The sequence below is a fragment of the Carlito syrichta genome, unplaced genomic scaffold (genome assembly GCF_000164805.1).
Source record: "Carlito syrichta isolate Samal-C Ts95f unplaced genomic scaffold, Tarsius_syrichta-2.0.1 Scaffold303625, whole genome shotgun sequence".
NCBI lineage: Eukaryota > Metazoa > Chordata > Mammalia > Primates > Tarsiidae > Carlito > Carlito syrichta.
This window is the reverse complement of record NW_007247721.1, coordinates 397738-405382: the sequence shown is the minus strand read 5'-3', so window position 1 is coordinate 405382 and position 7645 is coordinate 397738. Positions and strand designations below refer to the sequence as shown.

The following is a 7645-nucleotide window of genomic DNA, read 5'->3' as shown; positions in this document are numbered from 1 at the left end:
AAAAAAAAAAAAAAAAAAAGAATTAGCCAGGAATAGTGGCATGCGCCTATAGTTCCAGTTACTCAGGACATTGGGGTGGGAGGATGGCTTGAGCTCAGGAGTTCGAGGCTGCAGTGAACTATGAACTATGATCACACTACTGCACTCCAGCCCTTGGTGAGAATGAGACCCCATATCTATGGCTCAGCCTGTAATCCCATGCTTTAGGAGGCCGAGGTGAGTGGATTGCCTAATCCCGCAGGTCCGAGAGCCGCCTGGGCAACTTGGCGAGACCACATCTCTAAAATAAATTAAAAAAAATTAGCCAGGTGTGGTAGCGCATGCCTGTAATTCCGGCTACTTGGAAGGCTGAGGCAGAAGGATTGCCAGAGCCCAGCAGGTCGAGGCTGCGGTGGCCGGGAGCGGCCACTGCACTCCAGTCTGGGCGACAGAGTGAGACTCCAACTCAAAAAAAAAAAGAGAGAGACCCTATATCTAAAAAAAATGTTTAAAAAAAGAAGCTAAGGCTCCCAGGTATCTACTGCTCCCAGGTATCTGCCCCAGGACCCAGTCCTATACGAAGAGAGCTACTCTGTGGCTGCTCCCAAGTTGCAATGGGAGGCAGGTGGGATTACTGTGGCCCTTGCTCAGGCTGGTGCCAAGAGTGCTGGAGTGTGGATTGAACTGAGCCTTCCCTATGGAGTCCCCTCCAGGGTGCACTGATGCCAAACAACCAGGGTACTGACCATGGTAGGTGCCATCTCCTCACAGCTGCCCCTCTGTGCCACTGTATGCTGGCCTGGCACTGGGCATGGGGGCAGTAGATGAGCCCTGGGTCTGGTACGAGCACAAACCCATGAACAGCACCTGCCACATCAGGTGGCTCTACCCTGAGAAAGGGGTCAGCATCTCTGTATTGAAGATGTGGCACAGAGATATCATGCTGCTTGCCCGAGGTCACACAGCTAGAAGATGGTTGGACAAGAAAGATTAGTACCCTTTTGATTGCCTCTGTGTCCCATACTTCTAGCCCTCATCCTGCAGGGTTTTGCCAAGTTTACATAATGTCCATTTGAGTCTCGGACAGGGAGCTCAAGCACAGTATGAGGGTTATGTGCAAACAGAGGATTCCAGCCCCATTCAGCCCCTGACCCTTTCTGGGCTGTGCTAGTGGCAGGTCCGGCTCAGGGACAGTCATTGTCATTGGGCTGTTTTCAGCTCAATGTGGTTTGTCCCCACAACCACCAAGACTCAGGAGGATGGGGACATACAACCTTCTGAGGCCACAATCCTCTCCCCTGCAGACCCCACCCATCCTCATCTATGAAGGGAAGGCACCATGCGGGCCCTAGCACTGCTCTCAAGTTCAGTCCCTTTGCTGCCCAAGGGTTGCCTGCGTCAGATTCAACCAGGCAGCCCCATGGAGGGCATCGCATTCCTGGAGTTCACCCTCTTCCCAGTGGCTCTGACTGCCCTGGTCAAGTCCCAGGCTGGGAGTCAGGGCCATAGGAGGGTGGAGAGGAAACTGCTTCCCTCCCCTCAGGGGCTTGAAGTCCAGCAGGAGTGTATGTGTGTGCTTGTTTGTGTACATGTGTGTGTGCATGCATGTGAATGTATATGTGTACTTGTGCATGTGTTATTGTATGGGCACATGGTCCAGTGGAGATGTGGGCACGTGTGCATGCGTGCGTGTGTGAAACATCCAAGGTGTGTGTCCCCGGGTCCCTGGGGCAGCCAGGAGTAGGTGGTGGAGAGGCTGGTGGAAGCCTACAGGGGCTGGTGGTGGGTAGGGTCTGCATGAGGAGAGGTCCCTGGAGACTCCAGTTTCCTGGTCAGGGAGCCGTGGGCAGCGGCGGCGTCATCTATCAGGAGGTGTGGGTGGGAGGGAGGCTGGGAGGGGTGGACTCTGTATGTGTGGGAGTTCCTGGGACCGTGGGAGGCAGGGTGGGCCCAGCCCTGCCAGGAGGTGCCACAAAGCAGTTGGCAGGATGCTCAGGGGAGCTGTGGGGCCAACTGCAGCTGCATCTGGTGATGGCATCGCATCCTGTCTCTCTCCACAGTGAAGAAGAAGCGGACCTGGCACAAGCACAGCCCAGGGCAGACGCCCGACGTGAAGCCCGTGCAGAACGGCAGCCAGCTCTTCATCAAGGAGCTGCGGAGCAGGACCTTCCCCAGGTGGGTGGTGGCAATGCAGGGAGCTTCATGCTGCCCTGCCCCTCCCTGCTCTGTCACCTTCCCTTCTCCCTCCATCCTTCTCCCTTCACCCTCCTCCCTTCTCCCTCTGCCTTCTTCCTTTCTCCCTCATCCCTCTTCCCTCCACCTTCCTCCCTTCTCCCCCTGCCCTCCTCCTTTCTCCCCTTTCTTCTCCCTCTTCCCTCCTCCCTTGTCCCTTCTCCCCTCCACCCTCCTCCTTCCTTTTTCTGCCCTCCCCCCCTTACCTCCACTCTTCTCCCTTCTCCCTCTTCCCTTCTCCTTCTTCCCTTCTCTCTTCTCCCTCCTCCCTCTACACTCCTCCCTTCTTCCTCTTCCCTCTCTCCTCCAGGCTACTCCCTCCTCCCGTCTCTCTCTTCCCTTCTCTCTCCTCCCTCTTTTCTTCTCCCTCCTCCCTCCTCACTCTACTCTCCTTCCTCTTCCCTCTTCCTTCTTCCTCCTCCCTTTACTCTCCTCCCTTCCTCCTCCTCCTTCTGCCCTTCTCCCTTCACTCTTCTTATTCCCCCACCTTCTGCCTTCCTCCCTCTTCCCTTCTGCCTTTTTCCTCCTTTCTCCTTCTTCCCTCTTCCCTCCCTCCTCCACTCTTCATCCTCCTCCCTCTGCCCTCCACCCTCCTCCCTTCTCCCTCCCCTTCACACTTCTCCCTCCTCCCTCCTCCTTCCTCCTCCTCCCTCCTCCTCCACCCTAGCCCTCCTCTCTCCCTCTCTACCCTTCACTCTCTCCCTCCTTCCTTTCTCCCTTTCCTCTTCCCTTCTCTCTCCCTCTTCCACTCTCCTCCTTCCACCCTCCATCCTCCTTCCATCCTCCACCCTCCTCCCTCTTTTCTCCTCTCTCTTCCCTTCTCCTTCCTCCTTTCCCCTCCTCCCTCTTCCCTCTTCTCTTCCTCCTCTGTCCTCCTCCCTCCTCGGTCCTCCTCCCTCCACCCTCTTCCCTCTGCCCTCTACCCTCTTCCCTCCTCCCTCCAGCCTTTTCCTTTTTTCCTCCTCCCTCCTCCCTCTACCCTCTCCATCCATCACTTCCCACCCTCCTTCTTCCTTTCTTCTTTCTCCCTCTTCCCTCCTCCTTTCTTCCTCTTCCATCCTCCCTTCTCCCTCTTCCCTCCTTCTTTCTCCCTCTTTCCTCTTCCCTTCTCCCTCTTTTCTCTCCCTCTTCCCTCCTTCCTTTCCTTCCTCCCTTCTCCATCTTCCCTTTTCCCTCCTCCTCCCTCTTTCCTTCTCCATCCCTTCTCCACCCTCCTCCCTCCACCCTCTTCTTTCTCCCTCTTCCCTCTGCCCTTCTCCCTTCACCCTCATCTGCCTTTCACCCTCCATACTCCACCCTCTTCCATTATCTTTCTTCCCTCCCTCCTCCTGCTTCCCTCCCTCCCTGTGGCTTCCTGTTCCCTCCTCTCTCCTCCCTCTGCACTGTAGCTAGTGACTCTGCCAAGAGAGCAGGCAACAAAGAACCTGTCATCACAACCCCAATGCCCTTGGCATCTGGACTGACCTCTCCTCCCTGTGTTAGCATCTCCTGGGAGTGAGGGGAAAGCATTGGTGACCATCTTCCTCTGGGTGGAAGAGACCTCTCTCCCCACCTGTGTGCCCGGCTCCTGCCAAGGAGTTCTCCTGAATCTTTGGCTCTGGGCCCTTCTTGGCTCTACTGGTGTGTGCCCATGGGCCTGTTCATGCCCATGCTTCCTTAAGTCTTCTTAGAGACCTTGCCATCCCCGCCTTTGTTCTGTGTGAGGACAGGAGATAGAGGACAAAATTCAGGTGCAGGGAGGATGCAGCAGGGAGTGGCTCCTGGTAAGAAAGGAGTCATTTTAGGTGTGCTGCCCCCAGCCCCCTGCAGCTGTTCATAGGCTTGAGGCAGTTTCTGTTTGTCTGACAAAGTCTTCATTTCTCCTTTCCTTTTTTTTTCTCTCTCTTTTACTTTTGAAGGATAATTTCACTGGACATAGAATTCCAAGATGGTGGGTTTTTTCTTTTGGCACTTTAAATATTCCCTCTACTGTCCTCTTGCTTGCGGGATCTCTGATGCAAAGTCCAATGAACTCTTGGTCCTGACTCCTCTGTGGGCCAGGTGCCTCCCTGGCTTCTTCCTGTTTTCTTTTTCCCCCCACCTTTATTGAGATACAATTCATAGATTATACAGTCCACCCATTCACATACCCATTTAAAGTATACAGTTTGTTGGCTTCTGGTGTGCACCATCACGTGAATTTTAGGACACTGAGAACATTTTCACCAGAAAGAAACCCCATAACCTTTATCCTTCCCTAGTCTTCCCATCCCCACCCCCCACCCCCTGCAGTCCGAAGCCACTGCTAGTCACTTTCTTGTCTCTGTAGATTTGCTTATTCTGGACATTTCCTGTAAATGGAATTGTACCATTCATTGAGCAGAATGTTTTCAAAGTTCCTCCCTATTGTAGCATGTTGTTCCTATTTTATAGCAGAATACTGTTCTGTTGTATGGATATTCCACATAGACATTCTGTTTCTCCATTCATCAGATACAGGGCATTTGTGTTGCTTCCATGTTTTGGCTACTATGAAGAATTCTGCTGTAAACATTTGTGTACAAGTTTCTGTGTGGACATACGTTTTTATTTTTTTAAGGAGTGGAATTGCTGGGTCATATGGTAGCTAACTCTATACTTGTGTGAGGAACTGCTAGGCTGTTTTCCAAAGCAGCTGTACCATTTTACATTCTCTCCAGCAGGGTGGGAAGTTCCAATTTTCTCACATCCTCACTAGCGTTTTTATTTATTATCTGTCTTTTTGATTCTGGCCATCCTAGTAGGTGTGAAGTGGAATCTCATTGTGTTTTGATTTGCATTTCTCTAATGACTAAAGATGTTGAGCATCTCTTCATGTGCTTACAGATCTTTGTATATTCTTTGGAGAAGTGACTTTACAGATCCTTTGCCTACTTTTTTTGTCTTTTTGTTATTGAATTTAAAAATTATTTATATAGTATATTCTAGAGACAAGTTCATTATCTGATCTACAAGGGAGTACCCTCCCTCCCAAAATGAATTATTTTTGTGAAGGACAGGCACCTTGTGGTACAGGCTTCCCTCGCTAGGTAAGTGTTCTGAGGACCCACTGGCACCAGTATACCACCTGGCATTGTTGTGAGAGGCTGTGTTGGACTTCAGCAAATTTTTTTTGTAAATCCTTTCAGTGTGCCCATTTCATGATGGGTGAGTTATGAGCACATGTGCTCACGTTGTGCTGAGTGTTCAGCAGTTTTTGACCAAAAATGGCATGGCTCCTGTGCCCCACCCTCCCTTCTCACCAGATCTCGCCCTGAGCAATTTTTTTTTCCTGGATGAAAAAAGGAAAATGTATTGCCAATGTGGAAGAGGTGAGACAAAAAATGACAGAAACACTAAAAGACGTCAAAATGAACAAGTTCAAAAACTGTTTGGAGCAATGGAAAAGCCATCTCAATAGGGTGTATTGCATCAAACAGAGAGTACTTTGAAGGTGACAGAAGTTTAAACATGTAAGAAGAAATATACAATTTTTAATAAATAATTTCCATTTTTGGGAGGGGTCCTCCCATGTGATTTGCAAGAATTCTTTCCTGTGGATTGTCTTTTTACTTTCTAGATAGTGTCCTTTGAAGCAGAAAAGTTTTTAATTTCGGTAAAGTCCAACTCATTTTTTTGTTGTTGTTGTTGCTGTTTATGCTTTAGTTGTCATATCTAAGAATCCTTTGCCAAAACCAAAGTCATGAAAATTTATCTCTGTGATTTCTTCTAAGAGTTTTGTAGTTTTAGCACTTGCAGTTTGTTCTTGGATACATTTTAAGCTATTTTTTGTATAGAATGTGAAGTGAGAATCTGCACCCTTGTCCTACCAGTAGCTAGTAGAAACATTTTATTGGTAGCTTTTTACAAACTGCTGCAAGCTGAGTGTAGGATAGCTTAGGAGTTAAAAACTCCTGGGACCCAGAGTTAAAGGGGACCCCCTTGTCTAAATCAACTGGCCATGGATGTGTTTGTTTCTGGATACTTGGTTCTATTCCACTGAACTATATCTACTCTTATGCCAGCACTAAGCAATATTAATTACTATAACTTTGTAGTAATTTTTGAAATCAGGAAATGTGAGTCCTTCAACTTTGTTTTTCTTTTTCTAGTTTGTTTTGATCATTCTGGGTCCCTTGCATGTCCATATGAATTTTAAGATGAGCTTGTCAATTTCTACAAAGAAGTCAGCTGGGATTCTGAAAGGGACTGCTTTCAACCTGTAAGTCACTTTGGGTGTAGTGTCATCTTAACAGTGTTGAATCTTCTGACCACATGAACACAATTACCCTGGCATTTATTTAGATCTTTAAAGTTACTTTCAGTAATGATTTATAGTCTTCAGAGTATACATTTCGCACTCTTTGTTAAACGCACTCTTAAGTATTTTATTATTTTCAGTACACTTATAAATGAAATTGTTTTCTTTCTTTCTTTCTTTCTTTTTTTTTTTTTAGAAAGCAGGATTTATTAAAAGGACAGAAAAGTTCCCAGAGTGGGAGGGGACTTAAGGGGGTTGTCCGAAATTGTTTTCTTAATTTTATTTTCAGATTGTTCTTTGCTAGTGTATAAAAATACAATTGATTTTTATGTATTGGTCTTATCTATAACCTTGCTGAACTAGTTTATCAGTTCTAACAGTTTTTGGTGGATTCCTTGGGATTTTCTACATATAAGATCATGCCATTTGCAAATAGTGATAGTTTCACTTCTTCCTTTCCAATTTCGGTAGCTTGTATTTCTTTTTACTTGCCTAATCGCTATGGCAAGAACTTCCAGGATAACCCTGAATAGAAGTGGCAGGGTTAGGATGGTCAGTGTCCCACCCAGTACTCAGTGTGCCACATCCAAGGGAGAACTTCTGTTCCTTCAGTTCCAGTGGGACTGGGTGCAAGAAGGCAACCCTCACACCTTGGCAATACTTGCCCAGGATGCAGCCTCGGCAACAGGCTGGGGCAGATAAGGAATAGAAGTCGTGCCACAGCACTTAGAGTGGACCCTCTATCTCACTGAGCTATGGGTGTGGAAGGAGGAGGTAGTCTTGGTCCACGTGTCAGACTCTTTCCTTTCTTACTGAGATTTTGAAGATTGTCTTGAATAGATGTTCCTTCATTTGCTGTTTGCTCTTAGGACCATTTCCAGAAGCTTTGAATAGTTGTTTTGTAAATAATTTTCATTAGTGCCATGCCAGAAGTTGTCCTTTCTCATCTGACCTCTTTCAAGATGTTTGCTTTGTCTTTGGTTTTCTGCAGTTTGAATATGACATGCCTAGGTGTAGCTTCTTTGATATTTATCCTATTTGATGTTTTCTGAGCTTTCTGGATCTTTGGTTTCATGTCTGCCATTAATTTTGGAGAATTCTCAGCCATTATTGCTTCAGATATTTCTTCTGCTCCTTCCTCTCTGTCTTTTCCTCCTGATATTACCATTATGCACA

General features: G+C 47.8%; 1 protein-coding gene across 2 annotated transcripts in view; it reads left to right on the top strand.

Moving 5' to 3' along the window:
- Positions 1-7645, top strand: part of PHF2 (PHD finger protein 2) — a 48059-nt gene that overhangs the window by 4421 nt on the left and 35993 nt on the right. For both annotated transcript variants that reach the window (XM_008058763.2, XM_021712720.1), the window contains exon 2: positions 2040-2154. The gene's annotated coding sequence lies outside the window, so the exon portion shown is untranslated. The remainder of the gene's footprint in view (positions 1-2039; positions 2155-7645) is intronic.